Here is a 16784-nt window from a genome sequence, read left to right on the forward strand (position 1 = left end):
TGTGAGACAGGGACAGAGGCACTCAGCAGAGTCCCTTCTGCCTGGTGCAGGAAGGCCCAGTAGACAGTAAAGCAAGACATGAAGTAGAGGAGCAAGATTCATACAGTACAGCTGAAGTATTTCTTGAAACAAAACAAACCACCACACAAAGAAAGATGAGCTACCCCCTGGAGGATTTGTAAAAGCTGGGGTGGATTATGTAACCAGGCAGAAGGTATCTGGCACTCTAAACATCAGATTTACAAACTTTCAACACTGCTTTAGTCATCTGAAATTGAAGATGCTGACAGCAGCATCATATTATAAAAGATCTGAATAGCAGATCTTTAAAATGTTACATTCCGCAAAATATTAGGACTTCTGACTGAAAATATCACTTGAGTTTATTATTTAAAACATTTATAAAAAGAGAAGTGAGAAGTTTAGAGAATAAACAAACTTTATTTCATAACAGTATTACAGAAAGCAAAATATCATTTAATACAACTTGAAGCTGCTATAAATCTAATCTGGCATTGTAACTATACATGGGGTTGAAAGCAAAAGAAAAAAAAAGGTTCAATACAGTTAATAAGTCTCTATCAGGTCTCTGGTGTCAGCTTTAAATGGCATAGCTTCCTTAGAACCATCAAAAAACCACCATAGCCCCTTCTTTCCCCAGTGTCCTCAAACCTGTGTGGATCATCAAACTATCTGAAAGAGTTAAAGCTGCTCAGTAAGGAAAGGTCAGTTTTACATGAAGACAAGGAGTTTAATACAAAGCAAGTTCTACACAAGTGTTCAAAGGATGGAATTTGGACATGTTAAGAAAGAAAGCACTAAGGTTTTAAGCTGCCTGAATATTTTAGTAGGAAGGAAGAAACCATTTGCTCTTTTTTCTCCCTCCTGTTTCTGGAATGCTGCCGAAGAGGGTGTGTCCGAGAAGCATGGGCACTGTGGTGTGACAGGGTCTCTAAACACAGTGCAAGGTCAGCGGACGTCTTCATACTGCTCCAGTCTGGAAAGTCTCTGACTTTCTACTAAAAGTGAAAAGTCACAGGACTGGAAAGTCAAAGGGGCTCAATATAAAAAATATCCCTAATGAAATTCTCAAACATTAGAAAAATTTCCAAAAGGTAAGAAATGCTTTTAATCTGTATTAATATTTTCTCATCCCGTCTATTTACTGAAATCGGAAAACTCTGTAAATATTCATAGGAAGAATTCAATGGGAAGAATTTGGAAGAAGGAATGCTTCTAGCTAAATTAGTCACAGAGTTTCCTTTCCGCACAACAGCACCTGTTCAAGTGAACGGCACCTTACCAGCCTGGGCTGGTTTTGTTCACTATCATTTGATCAAGATGAGTCATAAAAAGCAGGTAGTTGTACACAAAGTAAACAGGAAACAAAAACAAAGCTCCCTAGTAAAAGAAAAGAATATTTAGAAGTGGTTATAAAACAAAAAATATGTATTAAAATGAAAGGGAACAGTATAGACCAGAGCTGTTAAGGTAAGGTTTGGTGTTGGCATTTTAATTCTTCAGGCTTCTGGTCATTGTTACCAGGTGGAGTATATATTCGCTGGAGTAGTGGTGTGGCATGGTCAAAATTCTTCAGGTTCACAAAGTTGAATGTTGTCTAAAAAATGAATTTCTAGGAGGAAAAGAAAGAGACAAGGTTTAAATATTCCAAAGACAGTGGCTTAAAGAAAAAAGTAACACTCAGCAAATTTCAAAATCAAGTAACCAACAGTTACTATTTGCCTAGTTCTACAGTTAAATAATGTGTTTACCAGAAAACGTGCCAGCATATCTGTTCTGCCCTTGAGGGCATTCAATTATCTGGATAATTGACAAGCTTACTAGAAACAAATGCCAAATAAGAATACACCAAAATAAAAGAGTTAATTATAAAACAGGGCTAATTCATATAGTAAAAACCTAAAAAAGGAAACCAATTCAGGTATTAGATTACTTCAAGTAAGAGGAAAATCAGTCAATTTTTACCTCATTAAAATACAGTTAATTCAAGGACATTAGGCTTTTTTCCCCTTTAAGATATGTAATTAAAAATTTAGAACCATAAATATAAAGAATATAAAGGCAATGTCAGTATATGAAAACATGTCTATTAAGTCCACAGAGGCACATAACCAACTAAGACTAGAAAGATGCATGGATATAATCTAAGGGAATATAATGATATTTTTCAAATGTATAAGGTTTTCTATATGCCTGTTTTTACAATAAAAACAAAATTTTAAAAAGAAAGTGTTTCAGGTGGGAGAACAGAATGAGGAAAGAGGTATGAAGTGAGAATGTATATGATATTAAGGTGGGTACAGAGAAATAGGAGGCAGGAATGAAGAAATGGATGTTCCTGAAGCTAAGTGTTGGCAGAGCGAGTAATAGAAGGTAAGTTTAAACATATTCGGACTACTCTTTAATACCAGACTGAAAGGCATGAACTCGTTCTAATAGACAATTCATTAATTCAGAAAGAGAATTCCGACAAAACTACCCAACTGTCCATTGACTGCAGTGATCCAGTGTGTGTGAGAGGCAGAAGATACGTCCAAGAGCCAGCGGGTAGCTAGTCCACATGGGGTCTGACAAGTCCAAGAGAGGAGGAGAATCTGATTCTCCTTCAGTTGTGAGGAAGGTTTGACCTGGCCTGATTGATGTTTTGAAAACCACACAGCAGCTTTTCAGTGTGATGAGCAGGCTAATGGTGGAGAGGAGTGGAGATAGGAACACCAGTCAGAAGGTGATTGCGGCAATTAATGCTGCAGGAGGAAGATGACAAATGTCATGGCAAGGACCCAAACTCGGTGGATGTACAGAAAATAGGTGAAAGGGAGGACTTTGAGAAGCACTGCTGAAGAAAAAGAATCAGGGTGGTAGTGGAAGCAAGTATGAGAGGTCTATAGGCTTTGGAGTCAGGGACCTCAACAAAAGAGAATGACAGGCTTAGAAGTCAAGGAAGAGGGTGTCCTGAGGACTAGGGACACATATTTGTAAGTCTACAAGACACCAACTGATGGAACTAGTCTCATCAGCATGTAAGGAAAAATGTAAAAGATGATTCGTAGGAAAGTTTGCCATCAAAGGTAAGCAGGTAGGAGAGAAGACCAAAATAGCAGTGAACAAGGAGGCAGACAGAAAGGAAGGATGGTACACTGCCTCTGAAAAAGAAAAAGGAATCTACAAAGGCCAGTTGTTGCACTTTTTCATTGTGACTGGAAGTTTTGGCAAATGGTGATTCCAGAGGATAGTGGAGAGCGGCAGCTATGTCCTTTCCAAGAGACCCAAGGTCAATTAGAATGCACACGCCTCTGATTAACAAACAAAAAAAAAACCTCCCCACCATTTAATCCCAGATATTAGTATCTTGATTATTCCAGACATTGATTAATCAAATTTATTGTTTCCCAGCCTGTTGTCTGCTTTAGGCTATTTCACTACTCATTAGTACTTCTCCTTGATTTCTACTGAGAAAAAAAAAAATCAATGGAAAAAAAACACCAAAGTGTTCTTTTTTTAGATTAGTGATTATGAAAAGAAATGGGGGAGGAGGGTAAGAAAATGGGTAACACTACCAATCAAATTAGACTGGGGAGTTATGTATGACTGTCACTCATGTTATCTATTCTTGTTCTTTGAAAGCTGGTAGCTCTGTTTTCTTTGCTTAGTGAATGTGCCTTGTTTATTGAACAGCTGCCACTTTGCCTAGCTTATGTTATAGAACATAAGCCCTGACATTACTAGTGCCTGGAAACCTATGGAAAAGAATGAGGGTTAGCTTTCTATTCTCCAATTCCTCTAGGCTCCATGCCACTGTATTTCACTGAATTGGCTTTCCTCAAAAAAGAAAATTTTAATTTGTAAAAGAAAGCTAAAATTAAACTGCTTTCAAAGTCATTAAGTGATAAAGAGGAATCTAAGAGTATGTAGAAATGGAGTGAAAGACAAGTTGATTTCAAAGAATTTTGGTTATTTATTGAAATATATGTGGAGAGACAGTTATCCTTGTACAATCTCAAATACCATTTACTTTCACTATTTGCAAGCAAACCACTAGAGTAAAACAAACCAACTTTTTTGTTGTGATAAGTATTGTAAATAACAACCTTAATGTGCTTGTAGGATTCCAAACAGCTTTCAGAATAATAAAAAAAAAAAGGGTTATTGTCAGTTTAATGGTAAGTGAATTTTTATCTCATTATTTAAAAAGTAGTAAATCAGGTATAACTCAGAGTTAGAATATGTTTCAGAACCTCCTGTTCCTTATTGCTCTAAATGAATAGGGAGAAATTTATTGTATGATGTTTATTATTCACACACTCACCAATCTTTCTTTGACCACTTCCTGCACTTAAACACAACAGAAAAAAACACAAGTTTGCTTCCAAGTAATAAATACCCAGGTTTTGAGCAGTAAACATCTAATTTACCAAGTAATAAACATCTAATTTTTGAGCAGGAAAGGAGAAAAGGATGGAATCACTGTCAACCCACAAGGATCAGACATACACAACTTTTTAGTCCTGGCATGTATTTGTGAGGGGGAAAAAAACTTGACATGCGGACATTCTTTTCATACCATTTACTTTACCTTCATTTTCTTTTAAACTATGATTTCCCCCCTACCACTACTCCTTAAGAGTCTACTATCCCCCTCCCTCTTAAAACAGGGCCCTCGGCCTCCCCTGGTGGCGCAGCGGTTGAGCACTGGGCTGTGAAACTGCCCGCAGCGCCAGTTCAATCCCCGGCCACCGGGTGAGGGTCCCACATGGCACGCAGAACTTTCTTGCTGTGCCCGCTGCTTCCCTCAGCAGTGTATTTCTTCAGTCTGCCTGTTCTGTTCTCTGCTCTGGTGAATTCTCTCACCCTCCTGCGCTTCTGACTGTACCCAGTGCTTGTATAAATAATCTTTAAAAAAAAAAAAAAAAAAAAACCAGGGCCCTCATGGGCTCTGTTTATTGATATCCATTGGTTTTTAAAAAAGTTTTACATTATCAAATTGCCCCTCATGTAAAAGTCCAATATTTGTTTTATGGTTCTAACTTACTTTACTATACATAATCCTCTCAAACGCTCTCCATTTTGTTGACATGGTGCATTTCATCCTTTCTTACAGCTGCAGTGTTCCATGTATCACATTCTCTTGTGTCAATGGACGTATAGGCAGCTCCTGGGTGCTACTGTAAACACTGCTGCTATGAATACTGAGACTCAGGTTCTTGTGTTGGGGTTTCCTAGTCTTTGGATGTATGCTCAAGAGTAGGACTGCTGAGTCATGTGGTATTTCCTTAAGTTTACGGTAAATCCACACTGTTTTCTATAATTGCCTCAACAGTTTACATTCCTATCAACAGTGTAAGAGGGTTCCTTTTTCTCTGCATCATCTCCAGCACTTGGTATTGGAGGTTTTTTAATATGTACCATTTCTGCAGATATGAGGTGGTATCACATAGTGGTTTTAACCTTCATCTCTCTTATTGGAAGTGATGATGAACATTTTTCTTATGTCTGTTGGTCTTCTGGATATTCTCTTTGGTGAATTGTCTGCTTATATCTGCTGTTTTGGGTCTTTTTTAACAGACTACATTTTGGATTTAAATGAATAAGCCCCAATCTCACTGGAAAGCAGGCACTGGCTCTTCACAGAGAACTGCAAAATTTCAAGAACTCTCTTAAAGTTTGAATTCTACCTCATATTTATGTAAGTTTGGATATCTTTATACATACTCACAGGTATTATGAGCATTAAACACTTACTTTTACCAATATCCTAACATTTACCTTGATTTGGATAAGATCATTGTTATTAAGTATATGGATTAGATTTTATGTATCAGAAATTTGGTCAACACATTGCTCCCACACGTCTTTCCCATCTCAGTCTATACAGTGTCAGTGAACATTTCTAACTACACTAGTCATATTCCCTAGCCTGTGCCCCCTTCTTTTGGCCAATGTGAGGATAGGTGAATGTGGTTGTTTTCATCTAATTACAGGTCTAATTCTATGGCAATGATACATGCCAGTTGCCTCTGTTGCTTTGAGTCCTCACAGAGAATTCAGAGCATTCTTAGATTTATCTTTCTTCTGTGCCAAATGAGCAGTGAAATCAGTCATGTTTATCCCCAGAAGTTCTAAACTTCAGAGTTTCCAGAGAAAGGGGATCACCTAGTTTTCAGTCTTGAACATGCTCTATTCCAAGCACTGACTTGGTAAATAGCAAATATGCACCTTAAGGAAAGTATTTGACCTAAACCAACAGAAACAATGCCTTAAAGTGTTTGAAACCTCATCCAGAGGGCGGCCTCAAAAGGGGGGAAAAAAAAAAACACAAACCAAAATACAGAAGATGTGGACTGAACTAATACGAGAAAACATTTCTTTATTAATTACTGAAGGACTGCAATAAAGCCAGATTTCAAAAATATTAGTAAAATATTTTTGTATGACAAAATGCAACTATTTCCTAAATAACAATGAGTTCATGCACTTGAATAAAGTTCCCTTTTAAACACAACAGTTGATTGCTTTTATTTCTACTGCTAAACTTTTATGTGATTCTTCCTTGGTTTTCAATATGCATATTTGATTTTAATTTTTAAACAGAATTTTCACAGTAAGAATATAAGAATCCTGGAGCCAACAAATATAAGTATGATAAATGTCTACTTAGTTGACTCAAGAAACAGTTCTCCTCATGTTTTTATTACTGTTATAATTTAGACCCACCAGTTCTCCAAGTGTGGTCTGCAGACTCTGGGGGTTGCCAAAGCTTTCAGAGGGGTATGAATTTTATAATTGCATTAAGGTATTATTTGCCCTGTTCAGGGTGTTGACATTTTCTCTGATGGTGCAACAGTATTGGTGAGTAACTTGTCTTCTTAGCACTGGTCAATGCCGTAGTCCCAAACTGAACCAGAAGTCACTGGTTCTTCTTTTTTAAAAAAGATTTATTTATTTTTGCATACAAGAACTGGGGTGTAGGCCAGAGTTACTGGGGAGGGGGTAAGAGAATTTATCAGAAACAGAGTGGGGAGCAGAACAGGTGGACTAACTGAAATACACTGCTGAGGGGAGCAGCGGGGCAAGACAGGATAGGTCTGCTGTGCCATGTGGGTCAGCTCCTTGGCCAAGGATTGGAAATCGTGCTGCAGTGGCTGAACATAGCTTGACAGCACTGTAACTTTAACCCCTATGCCATCAGGGAGGCACCATGCATTCGCAGTAAAATTAAAAAAAAAAGAACAGTTTCACTTAAGGATGTCCTTATGTAAAGCACACATGCAAAAATAATTTTTCTGCATCAAAACACTTGAGTATATGTCTTTTTAATATTCTGTGTGATGAATGGAAATATGTATAAAAAGCCCACTGCATTGAAGTGCACTGGATAGCTAGAGTAAAAGATTTGTAGGACTGTGTGAACTGTGACTTGAAGAAGCCTCTTTTTCATAAAACACCTTTTTTTGCTTGAAAGCATTACCGGCAAACTATGTTATTCAATTTGAATATTTGACAGGCATTTTCTTGAAAATGAGGTAGGCCTGTCACTTCAAGGAAAAGAATACTTATTACCAATGATAAAAATTCAAGCTTTCAGGTGAAAATTAGAATTTTGGAAAACTGTATTTTGTCGACCATGACTTGAGACCTTTCCAATACTTAAAAGATTCTTCTGATGAGATCAGTGGCAACTCCTGATGTCTTCACTATGTGATTTTTGCCTTCCTAGGATATCATATAGTTAGACTCAAACAGTATATGTTACCTTTTCAGACAGGTTTCTTCTACTAAGTCATTATTTTTAACTTTAATAAATATTTGAAAAATGATTTGATGTGTTGTAGCATGGTAAATGTCAATAAATATAATTCATATAAACAGAATCTCTCTAGGTTCTTAAGCCATTAAGCTTGAGAACTAATATTAACCTGTTATTTCTAACCTATTGCTGTTTCCTTCTCTCGGATGTTTGTGCCTGCTGAACACAAGGAAAATTAAATCAAGGACTTTTGAAGTCAAATAAAACTCTGCAAATTATTTGTTCTAAAAATAATTCAGTAAAATAATTTTCTTTTTCCTGGGTTGCCTGAACTTATTAATGCTTTCATCAGGGGGGAAAAAACATAAGTGAATTATGTCTCAAGGAAGAAAACACTACTCCTCGTGAATTCACCATTACTTTTACCTGCCAATTTAAGTGGGAAAATTTTGGGCATTCATTTCTCTGTGCCCTTTTGTTGAATAACTACATCTACGCTATCCTAAGAGGGCACTTGCTTAAAAAATGGTTTTCCTAGATAACTGAAGCGTTGGTGAAGATTTTTAAGAGTAGTTAGCATTTGGCTCTGAAGCCAGGGTAAAGTCTGTGGCTCACGAATCTTATGGGAACTTGACATGACCGTATTCCACAAAATCTTGAAGTTCTCTTTAAATAACAAATAGAATACAATAAGGTTACACTCAGTAAACTTTATTCTAGTTAAGACTGTCAATCCTAGGTTGGTAAGATGAGAAAACATTTCTCTGCAGCATCAAATACAAGTTGTACTGAAGGAAAAAACAACAAAACCCTTACCTTTTAGATAAACATCTTTGAAGTATATACGAACAGAACTTGCTATGCTAAGTTTTTATTATGTATTTTCCTTAAATGGAAGGATGGTTAGTGGGAATTCTAGCCTCAACTATCACTTACATATTTTTCCATACACATTCAAAATCTAGCAACTTATTTTAATTCTTAGAGTGCATCTCAATTTGGAACAGCCACAGGTGGGTACTGGCTACAACATTGAACAGAACAGGTTTAGATTCCCACCTGTTCAAATGCTAACTAAACTATTTTTATGTGCCAGAGTTAAATGTAGAGCCAACAAGTCTCAGGGAGGCAATCCTCTGAGGACAGGAGTGTCTTAGAAAGGGTCACAAAAACCTGTCAATCAGTTGCCATAGCAAAACTTCCTCCTATTGTCACCCACAATTTTACATGTTTTAAAAATACTATCTGGGATGTCTAACATTGCAGAAATTGTGGGGACAAATGAAACTATACTTAGCAGATGAATGGTATTTTATGATTCCTGAGTAAGTGACCTATGGCAAATTCATTTAATCTCTAGGATCGTATTTCCTCATAAAAAATGGTGGGGCTGAGAAGACGATGCTCTATATGCAATTAAAATTAATTTTTTTTTATACAGGCATGTTTTTATTTATTTATTTATTTATTTGTTTGTTTTGTTTTGTTTATACAAGCACTGGGTACAGTCAGAAGCGCGGGAGGGTGAGAGAATTCACCAGAGCCAGAGCGGGAGCAGAGCAGGCAGAAGGACCGAAGTACACTGCTGAGGGGAGCAGCGGGCAGCAGGAGAGGTCTGCGCGCCATGTGGGACCCTCCTCTGGTGGCCGGGGAGCAGCCGGGGATCGAACCAGCGCCGCAGAGGCCACGGGCAGCTTTGCAACCCAGTGCTCAACCGCTGCGCCACCGGGGAGGCCCTAAAATTAAATATTCTTTTAAAGTCCATACTCTTAAATATTCCCGAGGCTAGGATAATAGAGTCATAACCACCATCCCTACCACCCGTCACCCCCTGCCCCCACCGAGTCCAGGCAAGTAACACATGAATAGGGAAACAGGTACCAAGGACCTCAACATAAAGAGATGAGATATGAGGGATGAAGAGATGCCTGACATTCTTTTAAAATATTTGTCCTAGAAGAGCAATGAAATTAATGAATAAAAATATAGAAACAAGCATAATCTCTGCAGCTGTGTGTATAATTAAGCAACTAAGAAATAACCTAAATGTTCATTAATAGGGCTCAAATGAACCATCTTATATCCACCACTCAATGGTTGTCAAAAAATCATGCGTTAAGGACAAGGGAAGTCAGTGACAAGGCACTGCTAAGCAGAGAAAAAAGCAGGATGTATAATAGAACCAACAGTACCAGCCTACATAAATAGAGGTGTGAGAGCAAGTGAGTGTGTGTTCACACATACAGACACTGTGAAGAGAATACATCTCTAGGAGTGGAGGAATTATGGGTCACTTGCATTTTCTGCTCTCTCCCTTTTTGAAAATTATAGCCTCCTCAGTTTTTTTATTATCAGGGGAAAAAAAAGTTTCATTTGCAAAAAGAACAGTAAATAATCATTTTGTGCAAGAGCAAGCCCTGGGGTGTCAGTGACTACCTGTGCACATAAGCAGTGACATCCAGAGCCTCTTACGTTGGGTGGTTCAATATATATTATAACTGACTCACTATATCACCTGCTAGTTTATGGAAGTCAAATTAGAATATTCCTCCACATTCCAGAGTGAAAATTGGCTGTAGCTAAAACTCACTAAACCAAAACTAGCTCTCCATTTCTATAGCAGAAGTCTTCACTTTAAGGTTAGAATGACCTGTACTGAAAACAAAGCTATAATGAAATGCTAATTTTAGGTATGAGCCTAATACAGTTAGCAAATAAAATAAAATTAAAATGCAACACATTTGATAGACCTGAAAAATTCCTGGTGCCTAAACTGAAAATGGTCATCAGGAAGTCAACAGGCTGTGCTGTCGTCAGGGCCCATGTGGAAATGTGGGCTCATGAGTGGATGGAGCTACAGTTCAGCCAACGCAGTTCTTTCCCCTGTCAGTTCAGTTAGTTAATGCTAATTTCCTGTTTGCCTTTGCAGCTCATTTTGAAACCCTGAACATCATCCTGACTTTGAAATGTGGGTTTGCACACAATATTAACTTGTTTAGAAATTGGTGTTCACGAAGCATAACAGAACAGAAAGCAACACCAATAATTTAGAGCTATTTGCTGTGGGTGGGGGATTGGGACTCAGTTATCTATGAGTCTATCAGGCTCCATGAAAGGATGGATTTACCAGTACAGGAAAGATTGGTGGTGCCATGATACCTAATAAAATGTTCTCCAGAGTGTCAGCTGAAGGCAAGCAGAGTAGACAGCAAAGCAAATGGCCCTATTACTTTATTTTCATAAGAACTCCTAGTTCCTCAACCTCTTACAGAGTCCTATCCCTATTTTTTGATGGAAGTGGATCAGACAAAGCTGACTTCTGTACCAACAATTCTGAAGAACACATTCCCTTGATTTCTCTGCCATATTTAATACTTGATTACCCTCTCCCTGATGTTATCTTTTCTTGCAGCTTTTGTAACACTCTTTCCTCCTTCCTCTGGTTTCTCCTCTTTTCTCTCCTCAGCTCCCCAATCCTCAACCCTTTGACCTGGCCCTGGGTGATACTGCTCACAAAAAAGCTTTTCCATAGATGACTGGCTCAGGTGACTTACAGATCTCCATTCCCTACTCCCAAACCTGTTCTCTCTCTCTCTCTCTCTCTCTCTCTCTCTCTCAAAGTTCTTGGTTACCTCCTGGGCTTCTCCATTACATATTTCACATGTGTTGCAAACTCAACATCTCAGGGATAGCAAGATTTCATTTTTATTTCACACAAGAGTATAAGAGAATTCGTGGCTGATGCTCTATGTTCAAAAGGTTTTAAAAATCTACCTTGGAAACAAACTCTTCTCTAAATTCTATTGTCCCCAGTTTACAGATGGCAGAACTGAGGCACAGAGAGGTAAAATAACCTGACTAAATCATACAACCATGAAGTAAATTTGAACCCAGCAAATCTGCTATGCTACACTTACTCTTTTTTTTTTTTTAATTTATTTATTTATTTATACAAGCACTGGGTACAGTCAGAAATGCGGGAGGGTGAGAGAATTCACCAGAGCCAGAGCGGGGAGCAGAGCAGGCAGAAGGACTGAAGTACACTGCTAAGGGGAGCAGCGGGCGGCAGGAGAGGTCTGCGCACCATGTGGGACCCTCCTCCGGTGGCCGGGGAGCAGCCGGGGATCGAACCGGCGCTGCAGAGCCTGCGGGCAGCTTCGCAACCCAGTGCTCAACCGCTGCACCACTGGGGAGGCCCTACACTTACTCTTGAAAGTCAAATTATCTGGTACATTTTCAGTTAATCATGTCTGTGCATGTGTGTAGGTAAAGTGGGTCTCAGAATCGCTTCCAAGCTTCTTCCATTAATTATGACCCCCATATTCCTATGGCAGTTGGTCTCTCCTCCAATACCACAGAAGAAAAAAAATACATCTTTAAGACAGCTAAGCAGAGAGGACTGGCTATATTGCACAAGATACTGGAAAAGTGGAACACGCATTCCATGACTGAAGTTGCAGGTATCACCATCATTTGCCCAAGTCAGAAACCTGGAAGTTAGCTGTGGTTCTCCCCTGATCTTCCACATTGCCAACTCACCAACTGCCACAAACTTTTATAGTCACCGTCACAAACCTTTACCTCCCTATATCTCTCAAATACATGGTAAGTGTCCCTACCCTTTCCGGATCAAGTGTAGCCTCTTCAGTTTGGCTTATATGACTCTTCATAATCAGATCTCTGCCTCCTGGTTCCCCTCATCTCACATCACTCTCCAACAGTGTCCTGCAATCCAGCTTCACCCGATTTTGTGCTGTACGTAGAAGAGTCAGGTTCACTGTGCATGATCCTGCCTGGACAGCTTCCTTCTATACCTTTCTTCTTGAAGTTCACTCCTACTCACCTTGCAGTTCAAGTGAGAAACCATCTCTAGTACCCCATCCTGATTGAGAAATTATTATTTGTTCTCACCAAACTAGGTTCAGAACATATAAAACCTCAAAGTCTATTCTGCTAGCATTGACTATGAATAGACCTTGCTTGACTTGATATCTCCGTGGTTAACCAGTACATGACAGCTAATGGGCATTCTACCTAGATTTAAAAAAAAAACTGAATAAAAACAATGAATGGATGAGAGGTTGTTCCTCCATTATTTCATCCTTTCGCTGCTTAGTGTTTTCAAAAAGAAAGAGACTGCGTTTCCTTTTTTACAATGATTTCTCCAGGAGTCAAAGTGGCTCATTTGAAGTCTAGGATCAGAGAGCTCATGGTCCCAGCTGAAGCAAAGTGAAGAGCTCCCCCTCCTGGAGCCATTCTTTCTGAGACCACACAGACCCCACCACCCAGTCTGACTCTTCTCCATTCCCATCCAACTGTCCAGGAACACATTCTAGTGGTGATAAGGTTCGTAATATTTTGTATCCATTTGAGGGCTCATAAAATATGAATTTGGGGTAAATTGGTGGAAGGGAATAGTTCTTAAGAGGACATTGAAAAAGTTACAAAGATGTAGTGAAGTACTCCTCTGACATGTACATTTAACAGAGTCCACATTTCACTTCTCTGCCTCACCCAGCTGGAAAGGCAGACTCAGGAGGTGCGGCTCTCTGCAGGGTGCTATTTGACCATCTTTCTGTTTGTTCCCCCCTTCCTGCTACTTTCAATGTTTGATCAAAAGCTCAGTTACTCCAAAGGAAAAGGTCAGGGCAGGCCAGAAGGAGAACTTTCCACGTCTGAAAAAGGAAGCTGGGAGAGATACGTCAAAAATAGTTATTTACTCTTCTTTTCTGATGTTTGGATCCCAACCTGGTTCTGCTCTTTGCCTTGGCCCACCTGCTGCCCCTGTGGGGCTGGGGTAGGACAATAGTGAAGCAGAAGAAATACACTCCTCCGAGTCTGACAGTCACCAGCAAATGAGATTTTTTAAGAATGAGCTACAGTCAGTGCGGATAATGACTGAGACCCTAAGAGAAATACTCCTCTACTTATCTTTTTAGATTCCAACTAAACCTATGTTCTAGTAACAGGTCAAATTTATAATAGTCCAAGTCCCCCATTTTATTCTTTCATTTCACATTACCTCCTTCAGAGCACTTATCAGACTTTTTTTTTTGTTTATATGTTAATATTTTTATACCTCCCCTCCTGAGCAGGTCCCCCAAGAAGGGGACCATGTTTTGTTTTGTATATGAATTTGACTACTTGAATGTTCAATAGAATAGCCTTTAGGGCCTCCCCTGGTGGCGCAGCAGTTGAGTGCTGGGCTGCGAAGCTGCCCGCAGCCTCTGCAGCACCGGTTCAATCCCCGGCCTACGGCGAGGGTCCCACGTGGCACGACAGACCTCTCCTGCTGTGCCCACTGCTCCCCTCAGCAGTGTATTTCATCACTCTGCCTGTTCTGTTCCCTGCTCTGGATCTGATGAATTCTCTCACTCTCCTGCACTTCTGACTGTACCCAGTGCTTGTATAAATAAATAAATAAAAATCTTTAAGAAAAAAAAAAAAAAATAGCCTTTAAGCAAATTTTGGCACTTGTTAAGTATTTTTTGAATGTTGAAATGAAATTTTCCAAGTTTATCTATTTTAACTTCCTAAATCTATTTTTTAAAAAAAGCTGCTTGTAAAAAATGGCCTCTGAGACAGGCAAACTTCAAAAGTTGTGTGTGTGTGTGTGTGTATGTCCACCACAATAATGAATATAAGGTGCTAGTAATAAATGATACAAATATTTTAAAACTTATTAAAATGCCATAAGTGAAGGTGGGGGGTGTTGTTAATGCTCACAGTGGTTACTAATTTTTGTCATACTTTTGATTAAAAATAAGTAACTCAGAATTTAGAGGAGAAATATGCAGTATTTTCATTTGTATGAGTGTAAATTTTCCAATTATATTATAATCTTATAACAAGTGCTATGAGTTAGTAAAGATGGACTGTGTAGCACGTCTGCACATGGCATTTCCCAATGTCACATGGTGTGAGATTTGACAAGACCAAAACACAATGCCTGATCTTCTGACTTCGAGCAGAGCATGTTCTCAGCCTGGCATATAACCCAGCACATTTATTCAGGGACTAGATATTGTGCTTGTGCTAGAACTGTGATTTCTGATTGTAGACCCTGTTTTGAAAACCGCACCCAAAATATAAAGAGTAGGTTGCTAGATAAAAGATTAATAGTGAAAAGTCAATTTTATCTTCCTATAACAGCAACAGATTTCTTTTTAAAGATTTATTCATTTATGCATACAAGAACTGGGGTACAGGCCAGAGGTACAGGGGGGTGAGAAGATTCACCAGAGACAGAGTGGGGAACAGAACAGGCAAATGGACTGAAGTACACTGCTGAGGGGAGCAGCAGGCGAGTCAGAAGAGATCTGCTGCGCCACGTGGGTAGCTCCCTGGCCGGGGATCGAACTTGTGCTTTAGTGGCTGCGGAGAGCCTCATAGGCTGCGTCCCAATCCCTTGCGCCACCAGGGAGGCCCACAGCAATATATTTTAAAAGCATTTTGGTTGAAAAATTATACAATTTTAATGAAGACCTATATAAACTGAGAGAAAACTTGTGTTTGCAGAAAAGATGACTTAATATCATAAAGATGTAATTCTCACCATCTGAGCTATGGAGTGAATGTAATTCCAATTAAAACACCATAGGTTTTACCTTAGCAATTTGGTTCTGAAATTTATTTTTAACAGAGAGCACCCAGAATATTCAAGAGACTCCTGAACAAAAACTGGAGAAACATGTTCTACCAGGTATCAAGACACTGGATAAACACATGGATATGAGGGCTCAGAAACATACTTGGTGCATATATGAACATGAGACATGGCTAGATGCTTGAATAAATGTGGTGGAGCACTGGCTACTCACAGGAAACAAAGGACCATTTCTTACAAGCAAAAAGTAATTTCTTATGGATTAAATGCTGATATATGAAAGGCAGCATTAAATTTTCTGGATTCAAAACATCTTTAACAGCTCAGGGCATGGAGAGAGCATAAGCCATAGGGAAGCTTGATAAATCAAGTATATTAATTATTTTAATTACTATATTCAATATATGAAAAGCCACAATCCTGAAAATATTCGCAACATACAAAATTCACAGAATATAAGAATCTATTAAGAACCCATAAGAATAAAAAAATTCTATGCCATTTCATATTTATCAGACTGACAAAATTAAAAAGCCAGCAAGGATGGAAGGCTTTGTGTCTACCAATCAATGCACAGATCACTTAAAAAAAAAAAAAAAAAAAAAACCTAGCACATATGCTGGTGATAAAACCTGCTTTTTAAAGTCCTAACAACACATATATAATTATGACATTAACTCCTTCCATTAAGATTCTTTAGAGGGTCCTCTCTGGGGACTTAGGGATTAAAGCTCAGCGCTATCAATGTGAAGACCCACCACAATAGCCTGAGTTTGATCCCCGGCCAGGGAGCTACCCACATGGTGCAGCAGACCTCTCCTGTCTCGCCTACTGCTCCCCTCAGCAATGTACTTCAATTAATCCGCCTGTTCTGCTCCCCACTCTGTCTCTGGTGAATCCTCTCACCCCTGCAACTCTGGCCTGCACCCCAGTTGTATACAAAAATAAAATCTTAAAAGAATTCTTTAGAATAACTTTCAATGGCAATATTTTGTCATCACATAGAAGATAAAAGAGGGCCAAAGAGGGCCTCCTTGGTGGCGCAAGGAGTTAAGACGCAACCTATGAAGCTGTCAACAGCCTCTGCAGCACGAGTTGATCCCTTTTACCAGGGAGCAACCCACATGGCGCAGCAGACTTCTCCTGCCTCACCCACTGCTCCCCTCAGCAGTGTGCCTCGGTCAATCTGCCTGTTCTGTTAGCCACTCTGTCTCTGGTGAATCCTCTCATCCCCCACACCTCTGGCCTATAGCTCAGCTCTTGTATGCATAAATAATCTTAAAAAAAAAAAATAAAGGATAAAAGAATATGGCTAATTGCTCCTATACAAAAATATCTGTGTACATCTTAAGATCAATTCCTAATGGTAGACAAATTCAATGTGGGCTTGCCAAATAGTCCTCCAAGAAATAT

General features: G+C 39.1%; 1 protein-coding gene across 14 annotated transcripts in view; it reads right to left on the reverse strand.

Annotated features, from left to right (window-relative positions):
- Positions 1-421: 421 nt before the first annotated feature.
- The window catches only part of EPB41L2 (erythrocyte membrane protein band 4.1 like 2), a 196413-nt gene continuing 180050 nt past the window's right edge, over positions 422-16784 (reverse strand). For all 14 annotated transcript variants that reach the window (XM_037520381.2, XM_037520384.2, XM_037520382.2 and 11 more), the window contains one exon: positions 422-1633. The gene's annotated coding sequence lies outside the window, so the exon portion shown is untranslated. The remainder of the gene's footprint in view (positions 1634-16784) is intronic.

The sequence above is a fragment of the Talpa occidentalis genome, unplaced genomic scaffold (assembly GCF_014898055.3).
Source record: "Talpa occidentalis isolate TD23 unplaced genomic scaffold, MPIMG_talOcc4v2.1 talOcc4.2, whole genome shotgun sequence".
Taxonomy (NCBI): Eukaryota; Metazoa; Chordata; class Mammalia; order Eulipotyphla; family Talpidae; genus Talpa; species Talpa occidentalis.